General features: G+C 38.3%; 1 pseudogene; it reads right to left on the reverse strand.

Moving 5' to 3' along the window:
• The window catches only part of LOC149212935 (uncharacterized), a 51,810-nt pseudogene that overhangs the window by 17,068 nt on the left and 8,955 nt on the right, over nucleotides 1–25,787 (reverse strand).

A 25,787-nucleotide genomic window follows, 5' to 3' on the forward strand; every position in this document is an offset into this window, starting at 1 on the left:
AGTTCCTGGGCATGTTTATGATTTGAAGAGCTGATCCGCAAGGACTCTAATAGCTCTTAGTGATAGCTTTTCATCCTCCTTTGAATCATCCTTTAGTGTGTACCTGATTGTTAGCTTTTATTTGGCCAAAAACTGTTGTTTTTTGAGCAATATGTGACCCAGAACCAAAGGGAAACGATCGTTTCTCCTTCAGCGCAACTGCTGTGAAGGCAGTCTGCATTTCAACGCAGGTCCCGTGAAGGCTACCTACGCTGAATGTCAAACTGACAGTGTTGAGGTTGCGCTGAACCAGTTTTGCCTTGTGCAACTGGGGTTCTCTGATTTCTGTTGCCCAGTTTTCAGCCTTGTTTTTGCAGCCTGTTAGCAGTCAATGTACCTATCTGAAACCACCTTTCTTTGTCACTATTCCGCCTCAGTTGTATAAAGAAACTGTATTTGTTCTTTGTGTACTTCTTACATCATTTGCAGTTTCCCATAACGAAAGTGAACTAGTCTTGCTGTGGCCTCTTAGATCTAGACCTGTGATAAGTGTCGTTTTGATCTTAAGAGTTAGTTTATTTGCTGTTCATAGCTGATTGAGCTTTTGCTTTCGTCATATGGTTTGAATTTATGTATTTCTAGTGTTGAAACAAGTAAATCTTAAGGTGTCTTTTGATTTTGGACAAAAGCTTGTTTGCTTTCACTTGAAATTGAATTCAAAGTTATACAACAGCTTTCTTTTTGTAATACATCAACATTAAGAAAGAGAAAAGAAATACCTGCATTGTGCATGTGCATTTTGACAGCTTGCATGTTGATTTAGGAAAAAGTGCATTAGTGTGTGCTCTATGATCTGTGTGAAAAGATGATGTCTTTATTTTCCCTCAGTAGTTAAGATTTTCATAAGTTGAAAAGATTGAAAAAGCTTGCTTATCATCTTTAGACTGCATTTAGGAGTTGTACCATACATCTCGTGGTGATCCATAAAGGCAAACTGCTAAACAAGATCAACCTAAAATAAATTGAATTTACATAACAACGCTTTGAAACATAACGCAAACATATAGAGGTCTAAGCTAGAGATGTGTTCCGGCGTCGTTAAACGTGATATCTTAGTGTTGAGTGGTTGGGTGATTCCTCCACGGTGAAGCGATAAGTATCAATACGGACTTGTGCTCCCACGTACCGTCGCGTATATATTGGGAGACCCCTATAGGAATAAAGCCTTTATCCATAGGAAGTCGTGTCGGCCGCCCTACTGATCGCAATGCAGTGAACACATCATTCACGAAGATCGACCACCCGTACCGTAAAACGTATTCTGTGGTTTTGCGAAAAGTTTGGCACACCCTCTGCCTAGAACTCCAGAGCAGTTTCTTTTGGCCTTTTTCAAATTCTATAACTGAAAAAGTCCATTCGAGAATTTGTCACTTCGGGCTCGTTAAAACATCGAAGGAGACTAGAGTCATCTTTAGCTTTTTCTCGACTCTTTAAAATTGAAAAAGCAAGTTGTGTCTAAGTGTCGTTAAAATTTATTTTAAATGGAATAATCATCACCATTCCCTCGTTGATCTTCGAAGTTATTCTTTTGGCATCGTAAGTTCTTGTAGAATCGCTAAGAAATATTTTGGATAGACTAGATATGTCTGAACAACCGTCGACATCTAGGACTGTGTCGTCCGACACAGCAACAGCAGAGCCTCCTGCTGCTACTCCAACGATGTTCGCTGGTATACCATCTGTCCCGGCAAATTGTCAACAACAAGCCGGAGTCCAATCAGGGACGACGACATGGTTAGTTCCTATTTCTTCATCCGGATTATCATCTGGTATTTCTTATGTTGAAACTCAACAAATTGATCCAATGTGTCTTCAAAGACCAATTTACCCTTTAAGTACTAGATTTCCACCATATGGAGGGCAGTATGCTCTTTCATTGTTCCCTCCCAGAGAACAACCATATGGGAGTTTACAACAAAGTTCAGGTCAAACTGGAATTACATCCAGCGGTTGGGTACCAATACTGCCTCAACAACCAGGGGTTGTATATTCAATGCAACCAGTACACCCTGTGTCGAATATTCCCACCACACCTGCTATGGTGAATGCGTCGCAAGTACAAGCACTACCTGTTGTATGTCAACCCCAGGTTTCTCAGGTTGCAATACAACAACCTCTTGTCTCAACGACTCAATCACAATCTCAGGGTAGTGCCTCCTTATCTAGAGCGACTTAGGCTCAGACAAGTACTGTGACTCCTCATCGTGGTCAATCATCCAGTATTGGTCAACAGCAAATGGTCCAACGACCAGAGCTGGTTCAATCTCAACAACCGCCATTCCAGCAATCATATCAAGGACCTGAGCAACAAGTCTTTTTAAGTAATGGGCAACCATACTATAATGGTTATGCCCATCAACCTTGTCAAAGTTGCCAACATTATGCTGGTTTGCAAAGACCCATTTCTCAGGCGATCCCATCTTATCCTGGATATACTTCATCTAACCTGAATCAACAGTTGCCCTTTGTAGCAACTCTAGAATTACCAGATCTAAACCGGCTGACGAATGATCCAATTGCTTATGTCCCTTGGTGGCCAGCGATTCCGCATAAACTTCCGTCAGATATTCCTAAATTTAATGGAAATCCGGGTGAAGATCCGTCGAATCATGTGATGACATTTCATCTGTGGTGTTCATCAAACACCCTGAATGATGATTCGATAAGACTTCGCCTCTTTCAAAGGACGTTAACGGGTCCAGCGGCAAAATGGTACATTGAATTGCCTAGAGCTTCGTTCGACAACTTCAGTACCTTAGCCATGACTTTCTTAACCCATTTTCAATTACCAATAAGGTACGAAACGGGAACAGAACTCCTTACCAACTTCAAACAGACGACCGCCACCCACATATCTGATCATATACATGAGTGGCGACGTCGTCGTAGGATGGTAAAAATGTACGTTCCCGATCAGCTATTAGCTGAATGGTTTATCAAGTCATTACTTCCTGCCATCACAGAAGATGTGGCAAAGGGGGCAGTCGTAACGGAAGAGCAGGTTATCGCTCGTGCGCAATATCTGGACTTGGTATATACTCAGTCCGGCACGCTCTACGACAAAATACCTGACGCCCCTAGACCGGAATTCTCAATTCCTCCTCCTCCTAAATCAAACAATGACTCTCACGCCGGCGATGGCGTGATTGGAAAACACAAAATTTCTAGTCAAAATGCAAATGAAGAACTTCTTGCCTCGGAAGTAAATGCCATGTCAACCGACAAGGGCAAACAACTGAAGCAACCAGGGGGCAAGAAGAAAAAAGGGAGAAAAAGGAAACCCCCTGCAGGGTGTCATATATGCGATGAGGATCATTGGACGAGAGATTTTCCACATATAGCTGAAGTTAAGAAACTCTTTAAGAGTTCAAAAACCCCAGCAGTATTGACTGATTCGTTTCCAAGCCCGGGAGCCAAACTGGTTGCTAATCAAAATGCTTCCCGATCCCAAGTGCTTATGTTGTCTACCTCAAAGCAGCAGAATGATGTTTTGACAAGGAATAGAGATTACGGGGAATCCACAGCTGTCGAAAAACAAGGCTAATAAACAACCTAGTAGTTCGACAACAACTTTGACCGAAGTTGTGCCACCCATCATTCCTGAACCAATGATAAAGTCGCCAAAGGGAGTAGTACACAAATCGACATTTAATCCTCGTGCCAAAGTAGCACAGAATTATAATATAGTAGAGGACCTGGCCAAATCGCCGTCCGCTATGTCGACACTTGAGGTACCGAAAAATTGCCCCTCCCAAGAGCAAGCTTTATTATCAACAATAGGTAGGATTGGCCCAATGGATTCCAATCTTGTGGCCTTTGATCATAAAGGATATGACCCTCAATTACCAACTCAACTAGCTTTCCTTATTCAAGTGAAAACCCTCAACAAAACTGTTCATCGAACAATTATTGATGAGGGGGCATCTACATGTCTTCTGTCGATGAGTTGCTGGAAAAATTTAGGCTCACCACCCTTGTCGAAATCGTCAACGATGTTAAAAGCATTTGATGGACGATCATACACTCCATACGGGATTTTAAGTAACTTTCAAGTTGAACTGGGGGGCAAAACAGTAGAAGTTGATGTTGAAGTAATCGACGGAAACCTTGATTACAACATCCTACTGGGAAGGCCCTGGATATATGCCATGGCCGCAGTTGTGTCGACCTACTTCAGGAAGATTGCATTTCCCTTTCAAGGAGGAATAACAGTCGTCGACCAACAAACCTTCTTCCCCAGCAGTTCACAAGTTACGGGAAACATTCCAATGATCCATGGAAGCAATCATTCGCTTCAAAATATTGGAGTAGGTCTCCTAAAAGACCCTGCCTTAATGGGTACTTTTGCCCTACCGCCTCCGAGTAATCTGGCGGAAGTGGCCACAGTGGAAACCTACAATATGAAATCTTCTATATCTAATGGATTCGGAAGATTCCTAAACATTTTGTCAGCATGGATCATCGCCCTAATGGAAATACTGTAAATACAGTGGGCTCCGAGGACGGTTCTTATCTTGTGTCAACCTCGTTAAAAAATGAAACAAGGAGCCATGAGGATAGTTCTTTTACTGTGTCAACCTCATTAAAAAATGAAACAAACCCCCTTTCCAAATCTCAAAGGTAAACCTTCATTCCAACCACCGAGTTGAATGCAATGAAGCTTGGGGGGCATGCACCTCGATTTGCGTTATTATGCTGGGGGCATGCAAACTTATCAACGAGCAGTTTTGGCAAAGTTCATGCTCGTTAAAAAATAAATGCACCTATGAGCAAGCTTCCCCCAGAGTTCAAGCTCATCCAGAAAAAATGAACCGGTAAATAACCATTTGAGATCGTAAATTCATCAGCCATAAAAGCCTTGGTCGTGTTTGCACCATCACCTCCACTTTTCATTTGGCCGATCATTCACTTCCACATGATTGTTTACCTATTTTGAGGAACAACTGCGACGAGTGATTTCACCTAGCCATCCTTGTGACACTGTCGTGATTGGAAAATTCCAACCTGTACCTGGAATCTGCTGCTATCCCTGTTTATCACTCGTCCCTCAAAATACGAGTCTTCTTTGAGCTCCTTTCATCTGACTCGTAAAGTATGAAAAGTTTGTCGAGTTTTGGCCTTCCAACTCGTTAAAGCGACTGGAAGAGCTATCCCTCCTCTAAATTTTAATCTTTTTGGACCTGAGGGATTATTGCACAAAAAGATCGAGCGCTTGTCTAGTTCGGCTCGATAAAACTATCGAACATTCATCCCTTCTGTATTGTTTTATACTTTTTCGGACTTAAGGGATCAGATGACGAAAAAGGACCTTTGGAGTTAACTTTACGTACCTTTTGAGACTCTCTAAAAATGAAAAGGACCGAGTTGTCTTTGTCGCTAGACTCGTTAAAAACATTAAATAGCGAGAAACTTGTATTTAGACGAGAACGAGTTTCCCCATCACTAGGCTCGTTAAAACATAGCGATGGGCTTGCCCGAAGGGCAGGTTATAGAACAAGCATATGTTATCCTCCTCAAGCTTGACAAAAATAAAGAGGTACTGGTCAGAAATGACTGGGGAAAAATTGGGAGAATCTCAAAGCTTTTATGGTAGCAAGTCGCTCTTGAACATGACACTTTTCCTCCGTACCACATCGGGTTGGGTTGTTTCATTCACCGGTCTCATCACCATGGTCTCGCCATACCATCCACATTTGGGGTAATGCTACCGATCCATCGCATCAGTGTCATTATATGTTCAAGAGATGTCGTTCAGAAAGAGTTAACCATGTCCCATCCACTGCCATACATCATCTTTCATCCTTTCATGACCGCCACCCTGAATCATATTTCACAGACCGTTTTCACCTTCATCACAATCATTAGCTCCGTTCCATGTCACTGATGTGGGATTCATTAAGGCCCTCCTTTTACGGATCGCTTCTTGTCGACATTAGCTCATTATCCAAGAAGTTGATCTAGGAACACCCCCCTCAGTACTTTGAAGCTTGCATGCCTCAATGGCAAGTTTCTCACTTCCGGCGACAGGTATACATCAATGACCTTCGACCGAAAGATTTTTCGTGGTGTTCGACGCCAAGTCCTCTATTCACACCATGTGAATTGTACTGCAGTACCTTGAGGGTCATCATCATTATCGGTGATTCCTCTCACGCTTGTTAACAGTTTTCATCATTGACTGGTAATCAAGCGATGTCTTTCCATGTTCGACTCCAAGAAATTCTCACATGGATCGACTTGTACTTAGAGTGAAGATCGGACGAGTTTGAAGACCCCGGATCTAGTTTCATCCATCCGGGCTGCGATATATATTCAGGAAATAAAGACATTGACATGTGCAGCAGATGATCATCCTACTCAAAGGATGATAATTTCATCAGAAAATTATCAGTCTACCTTCAGACGATTGTCTGTTCTATGTACAGAAAAATGTATTTATAAAGCTGAGCATGGGAATGCCCGCCTCAGCTAGATCATGAAAGCAGTATGAAAAATAATGTATTGTATTGTATCTTATTACAGGTCACCTCCCAGCGATCGAATGAACTTCGGATCCTCCTGATAAAGCATTTCACTCGATAAACGACCTCATACTTTAGGGGGCAACTGTTATAGACATTTTTGTGCCTTACAGCATGAAGCATGAAATGTCCATAATCTAAGGGATCCAAAGTCCCTAAACATGTTGTTCCTACCCCTAGAGGAACAAGGTCAGCAAACCACAGCAATCCAAATCAGTTCTCCACTGAAAATTACTCAAAAACAAGTCAATTCTGGATCATGTCAACTACTCCACTAAGCATCTGCGCTGAATGTCAACTGCTCCATGGTCTACCTGCGTTGAATGTCAACTCCAACAAAGGCTACCTGCACTGAGCGAGATTTGACAAGTGGAAGTCTCATTCCTCAATGAGTCAGTGCCCAGGAAGCTTCCAAAGTGACACTTGGATCAGGGAATTCACCTAGTGATGAGTAAGAGGTTCCAAATCTCCAAGTGGAAGCAAGAACCTCCAAGTGGACTCAAGAACTGAAGAAGAACTAGAGTAGGAGAGGACACTAGTCACATCTCAGGCTGACTCATCTTCTCTCCAAACTCCTATATATGGATCTCTCTCCCATGAGATCTAGAGGTTGGAATCTTGTGAATGTAAAGAATTGTTGTTGGTTTGAGTTTAGAACTATTGAGGTGATTTGCTTTGAAGGAGGTGAAGCGGAGATTTCTTTCCGCTGGGAAGGTGATGCTGGATTGGGCCTCTTATGGTTGTATCACTTCCTGAACCTTACTTTCTTCCATTAATAAAGCATTTGAGGTTCTTCTATATGCATGTGTTTCAATGATGTATTGATGTACTTGTGTATTTGATTTATTCTAATCCTTGAATCAATTATGAATGTATGCTTCTTGTAGTTTCCCTCTCTTGTCATTTTGCAGGATCTTTGTGTAGCTGGGCCCGTGAAAGAGCAAGGAGCTGGGAGCAAGGAGAGAAGATTGGATCAACCATTAGCGGAAGACATCGGTTAGTGGATCTCTTTCTTCCCCCTTTTACATCTCATAAAGAAGTAATCTTAGATAGCTTTGCTTTGATTGTTGCTAAGGAACTATCACCCTTAGAGTGGGATAGGGTCATTCCGTATTGGATACTTTTCCCTACAACGGATAGGGCGCAATGGGAGGTGGTATTTCTCACCGTCCCTTGCCATGCGTCAGGAGCCTAGTGGAATCGCTCCCACAATCCTTATACCACTTACCAACCTGAAGCCCAGCGAGCAACCGGAAACCACTATGTGTTTGGTTTTCTCCCCTGTAAGCCAAATGAAAGAAGCTGGCTGCCGTCCGAAAGAACCAACCATTTTGTTCGTGTAATAACACCTTAGAATGGGTTTCTAAGACTATCGTGGATTGGGAAAAGGACTTAGTGCTCCAAATCGAAGAAGTAAGGAGATACGGCATCTCACACCTCAGTGAAGAGTGACCGGTTTGAGCATGCTCTTCACCCAGGAACCCACTGAAGTACTGAAAATAAACATGCTTAGAAACCTTCATTTTGTACCATTTACTCTGGCCCAATAATTGAAAATCTCTCTGTCCTCCACCGCTTGTTCATTGCAGAGAGCTTTAAAACTGCTCTGAGGTGCCTCCTGCCACCTCAGCTCAGTTCTGCACTATGAATTTATCACACCTTGATTAGCCAGAATATCCGTGAACTTATTGGATTTTCTTCAAACATGGTTAAAACTAACAGTTCAAAGACTCAAAAGATTATTTTGAATTCTTTGATACACCTGAATTAGTCTCCAGTGTTTCGAGACCTTCTCTGGCGCTATTCCACAACTGATTCTCTTGACCGCATTAATAGATATCTCTGAATCTGCTTCAGCAATTACATTTTAACTATGTGTTAGTTTCAAAAGCTCTAAACAATGCTCCAAAGCCATTAATTCAGCCATATTGTTGGTGGCAAGCCCTAAATGGCAGTGGAAAACAAAGATGACATTTCCATATTCATCTCTTAAAACACCTCCATAACCTGCTGTTCTAGGGTTTCCTTTTGAAGCACCATCAATATTGCATTTTAGATAACCTTTCAGTGGAGGATGCCAGAAATTATTCTCGGTTTCCATATCTTTTGCCTTTATGCACTGTTCTTGGGGAATGAGCTCATGTAAACCCAGTTGTATGAGAGTTTTCAATTCATAATTAGTAGGAGGATTCTTGAGATAATTGCGGATAGTGGTGCTAACTATCTCCTTAATTTGCTTCAGGATTAGGTTCAACAGATGAAGAGGGATAGTTAGTTCACCCTTGAAAATTATTTTATTCCTTTCTTTCGAAACATTGTAGATAATGAAGCTTGGTGTGAAGGCCCAGGCCAAATTAAGGAGCTCATTGTCTGAGAAGTTCCTTCTCCACTTGTTTAGGGTGTTAATAATACTGCCTTTGTCTCTGTCTGTCTGTTAGAAAATAGTGGCAAAGGAATCCCACAACCAGGTGGTGAATGTGTAGCTGTTGAGAATGTGTTCCATTGTTTTCTCTTGGGCTTCACATATCTGACATCTAGAGGGCCCAATAACTCCCCTTTTCCTGATATTTTCCCAAGTTAAGATTTTCTTGTGATGGACTAACCACATGAATAGCTTGATCTTCATCCACCCTTGATGTCTCCAAAGCTGTTGCCAGGAATTGTCCGGAATGCAAGAATCGAGATTCAGGATTATCCTCTTTGCTTCCCTAAGATTAAAGGTGCCTTCTTTATTGAGGCCCCATCTTAACTGATCTTGTCCCTCTGATACCAATATTTTCCTTTGGCTTAAAATTCCCATGAGTGCCTCTGTTTTTGCTTTTATAGGACTCTCATCTCTGTAGTCTACGGTTCTCCAGTTTCTCCATTTTCTAGTGTCGTGAGGAAGATTCTAGAAATCTTTAACTTTGATTAATCCTTGGGAGTCAGTGTCTTGCTTGAGGCTCATAAAATCCTCTTTTAATAGCATAGGTTCTTGTTGCCATTTATCTTCCCAAAAGAGAGCTAGATCTCCTTCTATGATCTCCCAGAAATTGTTGTTTTGAACTAGGCTTCTATTTTCCTAGGCCTTATTCCAGATGTAGGAGCCTTTTATGTTTCCCAACATTCTTATAAGATATTTTTTTGCCAGGATCTTGCATATTTTTCTTTCCAAGTCATGCCCCATTGAGCTTCAGGTTCTTTAACCCATCTCCAACATAGCTTGGCTCCCAAAACTTTACTTAGAATCTCTCGATCATCTAAGCCTAGGCCCCCATGACTCTTGGGTTTGCAAATTTTTTCCCAAGAAACCAGAGCCCATTTCTTCCTTGTTTCCTCTTTTCCCCAAAGGAAATCTCTCTGAATATTGCTGAATTGCTATAACACACCTTTGGGGGCTGCGAGGGCTGATAAAAAGAACACAGGGATAGATTGCAGAACGACCTTTACCGGGAATCAACCTGCCAGCAAGGTTCAACGATCTGATAGTCCATTTTTTAACTTTGTCTTACATCTTGTTAAGCACCAATTCCCAAATACTTTTGTGCAGCGGCTTAGCTGTGAGGGGAATTCCCAAATATTTTGAAGGTAGGGAATCCCTCTAGAAGCCCAGAATTATGGAGATATTTCTCTAAATGGCAATGTTAGTATTAAAGAAAAATATTTTAGATTTGGAGAGATTGACTTCCATACCTGTCGCCAAGGCAAAATCAAGTAGGATTTTTTTGTAAGCCAAGGCTTCTTTGACTGTAGGAATACCTTGCAGCATAGTGTTGTCCACAAATTGTTCGTGAGTCATTGATTGACCATTCTCTGTTAACTGAAGGCCCTTAATTATTCCCACAACTTTGGCCTGTTTAATGGACCTGCCTAGACCATCCATCATGATGATGAAGAGAAAGGGAGAGAGAGGATCTCCCTGCCTTAGACCTCTAGAAGGAGTGAAGATTCCCGAGGGTGAACCATTCACTAAAATCAAAAAGCTAGAAGAAGTAACCAGAGCCATAACCCATCTGATCCAATTGTGATCGAACCCAAACACAGAAAGGACCTTCTTGACATAGATCTAGTTCACCTTGTCATACGCTTTGGCAATGTCTAATTCCAAGATCATACCAACCTGTTTCTTGCTGGTAAGCATGTGAACTACTTCATGAGCTTGAATAATGTTGTTTAGGATATGTCTGCCTTCCACATAACCAGATTGTTCTCCTGAAATTAAAGAAGGGAGTACAAGTTTGAGTCTACTAGCCACCACCTTGGATATAATTTTATAAACCACATTGCATAAAGCAATGGGTCTGAACTTATCAGCAGTCAAGGCTGAATCCTGTTTGGGAATCAGGGAGATGAAGGAGGTATTGAGGGCTTTTAGAATAGTCTTGTTCCTTCTGGAATCCTCTACCACATTTAGAATATCCCCTTTGACAATGTTCCAGCATGCCTTGAAAAGGTCTACATTGAAACCATCTGGTCCAGGAGCTTTGCTATTCTGCATGTCTTTAATAACTTCACTTACCTCATCTTCAGTTACTGGTTTATTCAGGTTAAAATTGTCCTCTCTAGACACCAGCTTAGGGAATTTTTTTGTAATTTCCTTGATATATTGCTCTCCGTTTAGATTATTTTCCTCACTGATGCCTCTGAAATGCTGCACCAACACTATTTCGATACCCTTATGAGAGGTCAGAAGCTCCATTTTCATTCAGTATCGAAGAGATTCTATTGTGAGCTCTATTGGCCATGGTGGATTTATGGAAAAATCTGGTATTACGTTCACCTTCTTTGAGCCACTGAACTCGAGACTTCTGTTTCCAAAAGATTTCCTCTTGTTTGCATAATGTCTCCCATTCATGATGGTATTTATCAGCTTGTTCATTTTTGACTTTATCAAAACCATCCGTAATCAGTGCTTGATTGAGTTCTTGGAGTTTGATTTCCACAAAAATGTTGATAAACTCCTTCTTTTTCCATTCTTTGAGCCTGAGTTTTATGTGCTTGTGTTTTTTATGAAGGAGGAACATTGTAGTGCCCTGTATCTGCAAATCTTCGGGCCACCATTTTTCTATATTGCTGATACAATTTGAATGGGAGAGCCAAATATTCTCGAATCTGAAGGGTCCAATCCTGGGAGAATCGATCCCCTTGATTTCTAATTAAATCGGCCAGTGATCCGAGCCACCAAAGGGGAGAACACTAGCAGTAATTTCTTTGTTTGTGAGCATAAGCTCCTCTGATAACAAAAATCTGTCTAATATGGAGGTGACCTGTGCCTCCCCTCCTCTTTTATTGTTCCAAGTGAAATGACCATTGTGCGTTTCAGAGTCCACTAGTTTCATATCCTCTGAGAAGTTTTGGAAAACTATTGAATCTTTACTTAGTAGTCTAATACCACCTTTTTTTTCCGAAAGAGATTTAATCGTATTAAAATCTCCTCCCAAGATCCAAGGAATTTTGTCATGTCTACATCTAAGATCAACTAGGGATTCAAGAAACCTGAGTTTTTCATCTATTCTTTGAGGCCCATAAATGTTAGTGACTAGGAAGGTAACTGACACCCCAACTGGTTGAAAAATTATTGATAAGTAATTCCTGGATGCTTCCGCATCTATTTTGCTGACTTTTAGTGGGTTCCATAGAGTTAGGATACCTCCCACTGTGTTCTCTAATTTAACTTCTAGAAACTCAAATCTGTTAAGCAATTTGTTGTTGATCTGTTTTAATTTCTGAATAGAGCATTTTGTTTCCTGAATGAAGATAATGTCCCACCTTGCTAGTTTCATTCTGTTACTTAGCATTCTTTGCTTTCTTTTACTACCTAGACCTCTAATGTTCCAAGATATGAACTTCATAATTAAATATTTGTAAAGGAGTAACTGGTTAGGTCTTTCATCTTACCCGAATCTATCATTAGCTTTCCACACTCCATGAGGAGCTCATTTTGGTTTTTTCTGCCCCTCTTCTTTCCTGGATTTCTAGTCGCTAATCGTGGAGTTGCTTTCATAGTTTTCACACCTCAGTGCTCTTGCTTGTGAATGTTTTTACCTTTATCCATCCCTTTTTCCTGAGCTTTCCATAAAAACAATTGCTGTATTCTGTTGAATTCTTCTTGAGGTAGAGAGTCTATTCCTCCCTTGGTTCCCTGCATCAAGAATCCTTCTAGATCCAGGTTCTCCTTATCAAGGTATTTCCAGTAGTTCCTGATCCTCCAGATCCATTTCACTTTGGGTCATTTCCTGATCCATTTCCATTTCTGTTTCAATCGTCATTGGCTCTTTTGGATAACCAGTATCTTGAGAATGTTTTTTGTCTTCTTCCTTTTCTTCTTCATTAGGACCTTTCTCCTGAGACTCGTTTTCTCTCATGATTTCTTCATTCTCTTCCAGCACTTGAAACTTGTTCTAACTGCTTTTCTATGCCTTGTTGTGTTCTTGCTTTGGCCCCTTTTTTCCTGCTTTCCCTTTACCTGTCAGTTTCTGAAAGCTATCAGTCTCTTTCATTGTATCAGGTTTCCATTTATTCTCTGTTTTACCAAGAGGGCAGTCTCTGAACAAATTTCCATGTTCATGGCATCTACGGCATCTGAATGGGATATGCTCGTAGTCTACTGCTTGCACCCATTATTCACCAAAAACTTCCAAGATTACTTCATGATAGATCCATTTCCACACATATTCTTGCGAAGGAGGTATATTTTCCCCTTCTTGTGGCTTCAGAAGTTTTGATGAAACGTCCTAATTTATTGCCAATGGTAGTTAGCGATTCTATTTTCCAATAATCCAGAGGTAGAGAATAGAGCCTTACCCAAACAGGGACTGAAGTAAAGGTTTCCCGCTCAGGAACGAAGTTCATCTTCCAAGGGCTCATATAGAGACGAGGTGCTGCATAAAAGTAGGGTCCTCCTTCAAATATTTTGTCTTTGTCTTCGATGTTTGAGAACACTACTGTGAAGAATCCCTTTGACCCAAGATGTAGGTCAATGTTTCCTTTGGGTTTCGAGTGATACTTGATCCACATCTGTAAAGCTCTTTCAGTGGGCCAGAGTCCCATGAATTTATAGATAATGGCGTAGGTTCCCATGTGTTCCCTATGCGTATGTAGAGCAGGGTCATTTAATATTATTCTAGGAGGAATTTCTACTTTAGGTTTGCAGGGTCCCTTTTGTCTTTTGTCTCTTGCACCCTGACTTTGTCTTCTTCCTCCATGTCCTTTGTGCTACTGTTTTCCTTGGTCTTGTTCCCTTCTGTTTCCTTTTCCTTATCTTTGTTCCTACCATCCGCAAAACTTTTGCTGCTGATTATCGGTGTTTTGCCTCTGCCAGCTGCTGCGTCTTTATAGGAGGGAGTCGAGCTCCCTCCTCTTGCACCCTCCATTAGAAACGAATACCTGCACAATTCTGAAACCCTATTTTGTCGCTTACGCCGAGCTCGCTCGAGATGCAATCGTTAATTCCCCGATTCTTGAGTCCGAATCTAGTCTTATAACAATCTGATTATCATACTTATGATTATCATCGTTATCATTGTTATGATAAACATTATATTATCATACCTTATCATTATTGTTACTATCATTACCTATTGTAGTCATTATATACATTATTCATTATGTTATGTAATCATTATATTCGTTAGGTTAATATGTTTCATTTGACATTGACAAGTTTTCCTTATACTCTGGTGCAAAATGCAAATCGTAAGCTAATAAACTAGATACACCTTGATCTGAAAGTAACCGCACTTCGTAAACGAAAACTCCAGCAATAATCAGTGTTTCCCATGCATACCGACACGCCATCACTGCCAACTGGAGAGCTACGTAGGAGAAAATGCATCGACGTGCCATGACCCACAATGAAACTGCACCAGATTCTCTAGTAAAAATCCCAAATGCTGACCACTTTCTTGCATTTCCAAGTGCCTCGTAAAAATAAAATCCAAACTTTTTAGGTTTCCTGAATATTGTGTTCTATGTACGAAGCATTGGGAAGCCATTAATCAAGCAATCGTAAACGGGTGATGAGACGGCATTTCCATCCTCGTTGGGAATTTAATCAAAATAACCCCAACAACATGCAGGAAGTAAGGGAGATTTATTTTCTCCTCCCTATAAATTGACGGCGTCTTCTACAGACATTGCATTGCATACAGAGAAGAAATACATATCGTATATCTGCATGTAGTGCAGGAGTTTGCCTTCTTGTTGTTCTGTGTTTGAACATATTCTGCATATATACTCGATTTGTGTGTCAGCAGCTCCCATGGATTCTGCAAAGAAAACTATTTGTCATTTGTCTTCTTATAATGGTACTTGTTCAGGTATCGAGTGTTCGTCGATATTGCCATTGACGACAGACTATTATACTTTTCATTTAGTTTGGCTGGTAGAAGTTTTATTTTATATTTATAGCTCATTCCTGTATGTGAGACAGATGTGTGTGCAACCTGCTAAGGTTGGAGCTTCAACCACAATTCGGGTGAGTGCAATTCTACCAGTATTTAAAGCACGAGTTATATTGATGAACATACATAGAAGGTCCAATTGTTACCTGTCTAACTGATGACATTTCGTTTCCCTTGTTCATGGTGTCAGCTACAAAGAAAGGGGATGAACAGGATGCTTCTGCAGACCATAGGTATATGGTCTCATATTTATAATATATCATATTTTATTATTCATAACGGTTGGATTTTATAATTTATTTAGTTTTTTGTTTCCTGTGAATTTATCTTAATGTTCACTGCTGCTTCAGGATTTAGTTGACAGTTCATTGGTCCTTTCAACAATCATTTTGTCGTTTGTGATCGGTTTCGTTTTTTACCTTAACGGCATTATGTGTCCGCTAATTGTGCTGCTATCTTCGTGAACTTTTGCTTTTCAATTCAAGCTTATATTAGGGATCTTTTGTTCTTACCTGACCCTTTTTTGTGGTTTATCTTCAATATCTATAACTCCTATGATTGTTTGCTGTTTAAACTTGAGTATGAATTCAGGGCTGATCCTTGCCATCACTGGCTATTTTAATTCTCGAATGCAGATTGTCAGGCAGAATGTAGACGAAGATGTACAAAAGCATCCCGCCAGAACATGCGTTTAAGATGCAATTGTGTTCCCCCTGGCACATCTGGAGACGAGGAACTCTGCCCGTGCTATGCCAGCCAGAAAACTCATGGCAACAAACCCAAGTGTCCATGAATATACGATACGCAGTTGCACACACTATATAGATATGTGTGATTAAATAAAGCGCCGAGCTGATCCCTTGATTAGAAGATGTATATTCTTGGTGAATAGATTTGCATAAATATTTACCATGAATAAATGCTTATCAGTATTGGTTGCCATGTGAAACGAAGATTAGAAAAGCAGACAAAAAAGCGTGGGGTTGTGAAGCGTGATAATTCTTCAATGACAGAAGTGTGCCGTGGAGGGCAGCAATCCTTGAAGGATAGAAGTGGGAGCAAGGGCTTTAGATTTCTCACGGGGTGAAAGGATTTATCAATGTATAATGTGTATATCTAATTAATCACTACTACATAAGGAGGGTTTTAAAACAATATTTGTGTAAATTGTCTTAATTTAAGACAAAAAAAAATATGTATTGTCTTAAATATTGTCTTTAAGGAGGTCTCTCAAAAATTATTGTCTTAAACATTATTGTCTTAAATATTATTGTCTTAAAAAATATTGTTTTAAAGATTATTGTTTTAAATATTATTGTCTTAAAAAATATTGTCTGTATAAACACAATATATAACACAACCATTATTGTCTCTTAGGAGACAATTTCATTTTTGTCTCTCTCGAAACAATTTCATTTTTGTCTCTAAAGACAAATATGTCTTTTATACTAGCTATTGTCTCTCTAGAGATGATAATTCTTTTATTTAAAGATCACTTTTGTCTCTTTAGAAACAATTTAAAACAATGCATCTAGAAATATATCCTCATTGAAATAAATCGATATAAAACACATTTAATTAAAAATGAACTACAAAATGATTGATTAATTTATGTTAGCGCACAGTGGAATCGAACCACCTCAGTGGAATCGAACCACCAACCAGAGGTTCTTCCATTGAGCTAGCACACTTTAAAAATTATGTGAAGAGTTATGGCAATCCTTAAAATTACATTTATAGTCATTGATTTAAAAGAAAACACCAAAAACAAGGAAAGAAATTGTAGCTACATGATGAATTTCAAACAAAAAAAATTTCATATTTCAAGAGTTGAGTAAAAAAAATAAAAGTGAGTGAAAATGGCAAGCAAGTTCCCTGTTTTTCCTCTTTATAAACTATAGATGGAGATGATAAGGCATTCGCAGTGCAATCAACACTTTACTATGAATTTTTTCTTTTCAAACTTTTAAACAAACACTTACCTTTTCTTTCATAAAAAATCAATTGGAAATTAAATATCATCTGCCCTTCACATAACCTTAAAGATTCTACAATCCATCAGAAGCACTTACTTTTCCAAGTGAAATTTACAAAAAAAACATATTCCAATCACCTTAAAATACCTCTTGGATCAGAGCACACATTGCCCAGCATGTCAAACAGTACATATATCTTAATAAAACAAATAGATTAGAAAACTTAGTGCCATCACCTATCAAATCTACCAGAAGCAAATTCTCAGCATATCAAATAGTAATGAATGTTAAATACCCTCTAGTGAAAGGAAAAGCACAAAAAATAATTGAGGACTCAATTTTCCATAATACCCAAGTGCAATTTACTCATGTAGAAGGCCCCACGCAGTTGAACATCATATAATAACTAAAAATAATAATAACTTGAATGATCTGAATACAAACATCCCATGTAAGACTAGTGATAGAACAACCCAGAGTGCACTAGGGAATTTTCAATTCATTTGGAGGCCGATTTCTTATGGAATGTTATCATTAAACTACCAAACAAGTTGTTGATTATTTTTTAGTTCCACCTAAAAAAGAGCGTTTTCCAATCTAGGAGATATGTTTTGAAACAATACCATTGGTAGCAGTGTGTGTACTGAGCTCCCAGGATGCAATGGTGGCACCTAATTTACCAGGAAAAAAACTTAGAAAAAGGACTCAAAATAGATGTGCATCTACATCCTATTAAACTAGCAATATTTACAGCAAATAGAACTAATATCTCAACTATTTTCACATTTTATGAATTGCACTTGTAGACAATCCTCCTTTTACTGAATTTATTGAAAGTGAGATATCCAACATGAGACCAAAGACTCCCTCCAAGTCATCCCTCCTCTTTAAGTCAAGGTCAATAGTTGAATCTATGTGTCTCGTACTTCTGTGTATTATTGGAAGAAGAATTTGTGTAATTACTTGATGAAAAATAAATATTAACTAAGAAAGAAAAGAAGATTAATTAACAAGTAAGAAAATCTACTTTACCGTTGAATTTCGAACATAGGGTGTCGTATGTTTTGCTAGGGTGCTAAAATTGTGTTGTAGTGCAATCTTTGTATCTATTGCCTAAAGAAGCAATAAAATTTTTAATAAAGAGTGTGCCCTTCTTTGATTTATAATGTATTAACTTGAAAGGCGAAACTATTGCCTAACAAGGAGAAAATGCACACACTTTTGAAATGTACAAAATTAGGAATTATTTTGTGAGGAAGCTCATTATACGTGGCTCAACATGCCTACATGATCTCTGAACTTTTATGAAACACTTGACAGTAATAGCTCAAATCACTTTAATCATATTCTAGAAAGAGTCCCTCATTTTAAAATTCTATATAAATATATAGGAGCACATTCAATAGTGCAAGAAGTTCTTACCTCACCTAAAAAATATTGACTCTGAAAATCATTTTGGATTGCATTTCTAATTGAAATCTTTAGGAGGATGAGCTTCAAATGACGCGCAAGCATCACAAACTAACAAATTCATCAGAAAAGTTTAGATGAAGTAAAATGGGGTAGAAAACTACTAAAAGATGCGTATAAAATTAACAAATTTTCAGTCACTGCGGTTCACTTGCTCTTTCATATGCCTTGATATCAGGGCCATGGCAAACAATGCTTGCAAAAGAATGAACTATAACTTTGGAAGATAGTGAATATGTATACAATTCATGAAAAATTATATATAAATAAGGGCATTCTATGTCGAGAGGCTTGGATGAAAAGCTACAAAATCCTTGGACACTGACAAGATCCATGTATTTCTTCTCAGAAATATACATCCAAAAATGTCAGAGTAGAGTTTGTCACGATGATTTCATGATTTTCCAAGGCATGTCATATCTCTTGATTTGGAAACAAAATGTATAGAATGTGAACTTTGTGTCACTTTAAAACTGAGGCATGCCACCTCATTCAATAAAATTTACTATTAACAAAACAAGAAACCTATGCCATGTTTTAAGTATTCAATTGTAGTCTGCAGATAATCAGTTTCAACAGCTTCTCTGATTGGATGTTAATTGGATAGATCAAAAATAGTAGGGACATCTAAAAATTAAATATATAAGTAAAAAACTATGGTAGATATGTTTGTGAGGAGCACCTTTCAGAATTGATTTTAGCCAGTCTTGGAGATTGTGAAATAGATGAACACTTAAGCAACTAAATTTTTTTCCTAATTGCTTTCAATCAACATAATGTCAATCTAATCATATGTGAAAGAAAATACATCATCTTGCAGTAGTGTCTAGTAAGTAAATCAAGCCAAGATGTTGCAAACAGAGTGCTGGCTTGGGAAACACAATGAAGTCTTGAGAAGAGTAAAGCATAGATAATAATGAAAAGTTTTGCAAAGAAGCGAAGATATTTAGAATTCATAGAGGATGTTGAAGGTTGGTAGGTGCAATTCATGAATTATTGATGGCCAACTTTCTATTGTATAAAAATGATGCCATCATATTGAATGAATGCATGTCGCCTACTTTAGTGTCATGTAGAGTGAGGTTACTATGCAACTTGCCTAATATCCAGTGAAAAAGAAAAATTAAGAAAGCTATTACAATACAAGCTATGAAAAGAAAAGGCAGCTTATATATGGAACAAAGTTATTGCTAAAACAAACTGATGAGAAGCAAAACTGCATAAAAAATAGCCTTTTATTAGTATACCTCTAAGAGCAGGAGAAGCCCCAACACAAAGCTAATAAAATATATGATAAGATTGTTCGCCTTGTAACCGTTGCACTACTCTTGACTGTACAATACAAATAGGTACTTTATCGCATTGTAGCTTCTAGAACATACAATATCAAATCAAATAAATTCAACCAAACTCAAATAATATGATCATGTGCTCCTCACCTTCTCGAGCAAACCCATAGAGCAGAAAAAAGGATTATGTTAAATCATAGTTCACACATTAGGGTATAATCCCACTAAATGACCTCTCTACATTATCCAAGTATCTGACACCAACCTATTTCAAATTAAATAGTGCAAAAAGGAATGGTGATGTCAATTATAGAGATGTAAAATATTCAAAACTAAAAAAGAAGCTTAAACTTTTCTCACATGTTTGAATATGAGCACCACAAATTTTCCCAGTGCCGTCAAAATGCATGTCAATCAACTTGCCCTGCATATAATTTCACACAATATCCTTAAAATTTTGTAGTTCCTTATCTCGGATTTACAATTCTAGAAACAAAATGACTTCACTACAAACATGTTTGTCTACCCAGAGTCACAAATATTCAGTCAGACACGATTGCAATGGGAAACTCACAAGTATCACAATTCTATCTCCCATGTACTGAAATTGTTTAAATATGAGACTTAAAAGGATTACAACTTACAAATCTACTAGAGTTGTCATTTTTTAGTGTCTTTGCGTTACAAAATGACTCCAGAATAAGATTTGTCTGCAATATTTTATCACCTACTCCACTGTCACCTCCTTGTGTTGCCAGGTATTGCATTGTAATTTTTGCAGTTTCTGTCTTGCCTGCGCCACTTTCACCACTGAAATACAATTTTGAATTAATAAAAAAACCACTCTTTATCCTCAAGCACAACCTTATAAAACATCAAACAAAAAAATAAAAATCCCATCATACAGATGAAAATGGAAGTAATCATACTACCATGAAAAATATTTCCATCTACTTCACAGGATTACCTATCTGGAAACTCCTGGAAAATGTTGTTAGAGGTAATAGATCAATAGATTTGATTTATGTCTAGTTTGGACAAAAGTGACCAGTGAGACTTAGAGATACAACCCACCCAAACATTTCTAAAAGCACAGTAAACCACAACCCCCTATCAGTTTAAGTCTAGTATAAGCTAAGATAATTGTATTGATGTCTCACACTCACTGCATCTCCCCAGGTTTTACTTTTGAGTGAACATGCTAATTGTTTCTCATTGGGATTCACCGTCCATGAGTCTTGAGGCATGGGGAGCATGCCCCCATGTAACACTGGAAAATACTGACTCTAGACAACAACCTAGTTCTATCGTCTATCTAACAACAACTTTCAGCTTTTATCAAAATTCACAAAAGTTCAAAACACTTGTTGTGTCTAAATGTCTATGTTTAGACACGACACATTTGAAGAAAACAAGATAACAAATTGCACATTCCTGTCAACATCAAAATCTTCGTTGGGTGCAATAAAGAGCAGAATAAAAAAACGTTGAAAGTGATTAAAATGTAAAATAAAAATAGGGAAGACTATGAACAAAACCATCGTTTACAATATAAAATTAATCCAATTGACATGATTGGCCTGCTCATTAAGCATATGCTAAACAAGAAAAGAGATATCGTATGTCTTCCTAGAAGAGACATACAAAACAAAGTCAGACTCCAAAAGTTTCACAATACACGCTTTTGTTGGTGATGATAGAGGGGTCATTAAGACATTTACAAGGATTGTAAATTAAAGACTACATCATCCAACCAAGATATGTTAATCAATGTTACGAAAGACACAGATTGGACGTATTGACTGCTAGTTGCCAAAGTATTGGGTGTAACATCATTTTATGCAGTATATCAAATAGTACTAGATCGAGTATTTCACTCGGTTGGTGGACAAGAAAAATCAAGACATTTGTCATTTTAATGTTAACGCTGTTGTCGGATGTCCCATCTTTTGACATATAACTAATTTTTTTTAAATTAATAGATAATTAAACAACAACAAGTATTAATAAAAAAATCAAAACAATAAAAACAAATAACTTCTAAGAGGCACATCTTCATTTGTGGATCAATAACAATAAATAATAAATGGCATACCCCAAAAAAGGCATCACCCTGGACCAACATAAGGTAAATGTAACATGAAACATGTAGCAAGAACCAACAAATTTTTTCATGCAAAATAGCATAACATAAGTGCTTTAAATACATAACATAAGTGCAATGATCAGTAATATTGGAATGTGATTGTCGAGCAAGTAAATTGATATAGAAGATTATGCATGTATCAATATTTACCTTTGCACTTACATGATATTTATTTATCATAAGATAAGTATAACAAATCAGTTAAAGACCTAACAAAAATAATGTACTAAATGCATAGTAATGGCCTCTGCACTTGCTTTTGCTTTGTAATACAGGGATACAACACCATCACATTTTTCTCTGAAACACAGAGATATAACAAATGCCCAAAAATTAGGATGCTTATGGTACATACAAAATCAAATAAAAAATGAAGTAACCTCACTAGGTGAGAATATAACATCTACCTAAAATTTAGGATGGCTACATGCTCAATGCAATGATAAAATTATGAACTATTTAAACTATAAACCAGATACTAAACAAAACAAAGCATGAATCAAGAAAAATAAAATTGTTCACAGCATCTCTCTTACTTCTATTTAAATGTAGTTGGGCATGAAACAATTTCTTGAAAATATCCAGCGAGAATTTTATAGTTTTGAAGGCCTCGAAAGTTCAACAAAAAACACAAGAACTTGCTCGAATTGATCCTTGGTTTATAAATCATTTCTATAGGCTAGGTCAAACAAATCTTACCAGAGTGAAATTGAGCAAATGACTTTCAACATGATCAAAATAGGGCTTTGTCATTTTCCCTCTTACCATCTACCTGTTGCTGGCAACAGAAAACAACTCAAAGCACCTAATTTCTAGAGGATGGGCCCCTGGACTACTCTGGAATTTGTTGTTGTGGACACATCTGCTGCGGCATATAAGCAACAAGAGGGCAGGTCATTGAGCATACATTGCAGGATCCACTGGCTTGCCAAAAATCATTCCAAGAGGTGCAATCTGTGATGTTGGATGCTGATGAGGAACATAATAATATGGTATAGCTTCGGTTGGGGTTCCAATAGGTACAGGTCCTCTGGGAATGCCAAGACCCTCCTCCTTCAACTCATCTATTCTAGTTATGGCAGCTGCAATGTCATTCTTCTGTAAAGTGTGTCACTTATTTTCTTCTGTATGAATCCATGAGCACAGGGTAAGCTCCAAAATGAAGATTTCACAAGTTTTTGCAAACATCACAGGTGCCTCAGCTGAAATCATCCTCACATATTCATCCGCCTTCATATTTTTCTTGATTCTAGCTAATGGCAAACTATGGTTCTTGAAATCTGATATATGTTCTATATCATGCATCTGATTAGCCCAAAAATTTGTAGCTGTTGTTGTTGCTGCTATTGTTTTTGTTGATGAAGATATTGGTAAGTCAGCTAATGTTGTGTAGCTAGCTGAGCAACAGTTGCAGGATATGCAGCTGCAAGCTAGACAATAGAATGAGCAGTTCCAACAACAGAGGTTGGAGAAATAGGTGAAACCAATTGAGCTGTTTGATAAGGAGCTGTACCATAGTGCATCTGAGGTGGACCACTAACAACCCCCATAACTGGCTACTGTTGGCCTGGGGCTTGCTGTTCCATTTTCTCACGTGAGATCTCCACAAAGACCTTGTTCATTACCTCTTTCTCCTCTCAATTCCCACTCATGTTTCTTTTAAATCCAAACAATCCCACAACCCATATTAACAATCCAGGAGAAACATGCATTACATGTACAACATAAACTGGTCCATTCTAAGACCCCTATATTTCAACATCGAGAGACCACATTATTGTAAATTGAAATTCCTAGACAAGGCAATGCCTACCACATGGAAAGGCTTTCTTAAAACTATTCATATTATAAACTGTCCCTTACAATTTTTTCCATTCTGATCTCAAAATACTTGACTTACTACAAATTCCTATGGTAGGCAATGTTGTGTACCTAAAAAAGACTTCAAATTGTAGGATCGACATCCTTGAATTTCCTATAAGATACTTAACACTTAAAGAGATGACTGAACTTCATTAATCATTAGAGACAAGCACTTCAAATTTATTGAAAGTTCAATACATATTTCTTAATTATTAAAAGACTAATGAAACATGGCATATCAACCGCTCATTTTTAGCATTCGCCTTACAATCCAACACTTACCTAATGGAGTTGGTAGAGGAATATCCCACAATAAACACACATAGAGTAGCAGTACCTCCAACTGGTCTAGCTCCCACTTAAATCCACTTTTTTCTACAAAAATCCAAATCCAATGTTAAGAAATAAGAACAGGAAAATCCATCAGGTGCCCAAGCAACCATATTCTTTCAATGCTACAAACCACAAAACCTTGACTCCTCTAATTCCTTCAAATACTGAAGAATGTGATAAATTGTGTTTCATAAATCAGTCTTGGTTCAATTTTCCTTAATCCAGGCATAAGAAAACAATTAATTTTGCATTAATTTCTAGTAGAGATCGTGAATTTAAAATAAAATACATTGTTATGGTTCTATCCTTAGAACACAATTCACAAAATTTGATTTCCTGATGATTTACTAGCTGGGACCACGAACCCAGAATGTTTCAAATTCAGATTTCAGCAATATAAATACCTCCTCGATAACTTATTACTTTCCCATACCCATGTAAAATTTTTCCAACCATGGATTATTAAAACCCTCACATTCTATACAATTAGTCTTACTAGCATAATAAAATCCTGTGCATAGAATTTCAGTGTAGTAGACTATCCATAACTTTGTATTAGTATTTCAGATATCTTCAATGTTTTCAAAAACCTCCTAGTAATCACTTCCTACTTTCGAATACCCACTTAATGCTACCTGTTATCACTCCAGGAAACTCCCCAAGGTTGTAAATCGGAGATGCCTGGTAACATATGATCTTTAATATTGTTCTTCGAACTATTGGAATAAATGATGGTTTGGATCAAGCCAGATAAACATTTCAGCTATGCTTTTACCCAAGACATGCATGAACACCCCCAATAACACAAGGCTTTAGACTGCTAATGCTCAATAGTTTTTAGATTTAATGGATAGATGGAGAACACTGACTATGCCAGCAGATTGCATACATGGATCTATATGAATGGCTAGCTACAGGCAGCAAATGGACTTACTGACTATACTGGCAGATGCACATATAATCACACATATAAATGGCTAACCATAGGCAGCAGAGAAGCTTGCAAATCTAATGTATTAAAGCAGAGATAAGATGACAGTTATCTGGCCTTGAACACACAAAAACTCTGAACAAATTGTTCAAGTGCAAGCATAGAACAGGAGAGGAATGGAAATTAAACACATAACAACAAGAGAAGCTTGTATTACTAAAAATGAAGATGAGAAGCTTGAATGGCAAAGTCTTATGAGTCTCCAAAAGTTGAAACTTTGTTACATTTAGCTTTCTGCCTTTTATAGCCCCTTTACAATGCTCCTGAGCTCTCTCGAAGGCTTGGAGTCTTAGACTTGTCTGATCTGTCCCATAACCGTTTGATTCCCTCAATAGGCAGGCATGGCTCGGAGGTTTTCCTCTTCTGACAGAGGAATAACCATACTCAGATGTTTTGGGCGGCCTGCTGTGATGCATGGGAGCTCCCTTGTGCCAAAGATGCCCCATCATGTTTGTTAGGATGACAGCTGCACTGGCAGGGCCATTAATGCTCCATGATTTCATTTGGTTTGGGTTGAGGCGTGTAGTGGCCCTTCTCCTTCCCTTTCCAGGCTCTGTTTTCTGGCCGCCACTTCTCCGCCAAATCCTTCTTCTGGTGTGTATCATGACTGCAAGGCTCTGCTACGGATGGCTTGGTGCCTGAACCTGCAATGGAGTGGCTATCGTTCCTATGAAATCCCTGCACTGGTCCCTTTCAGACAATAGATGTGAATGTTTCTTTTCTGTTATTGTATCTGTTTGGGTCATAAACAACAAAAACATTGCAATACTGTTAAATC

This window comes from Pinus tabuliformis, chromosome 1_1, assembly GCF_031772625.1.
Source record: "Pinus tabuliformis cultivar Carrire ecotype Pingquan chromosome 1_1, CPIR1, whole genome shotgun sequence".
Taxonomy (NCBI): Eukaryota; Viridiplantae; Streptophyta; class Pinopsida; order Pinales; family Pinaceae; genus Pinus; species Pinus tabuliformis.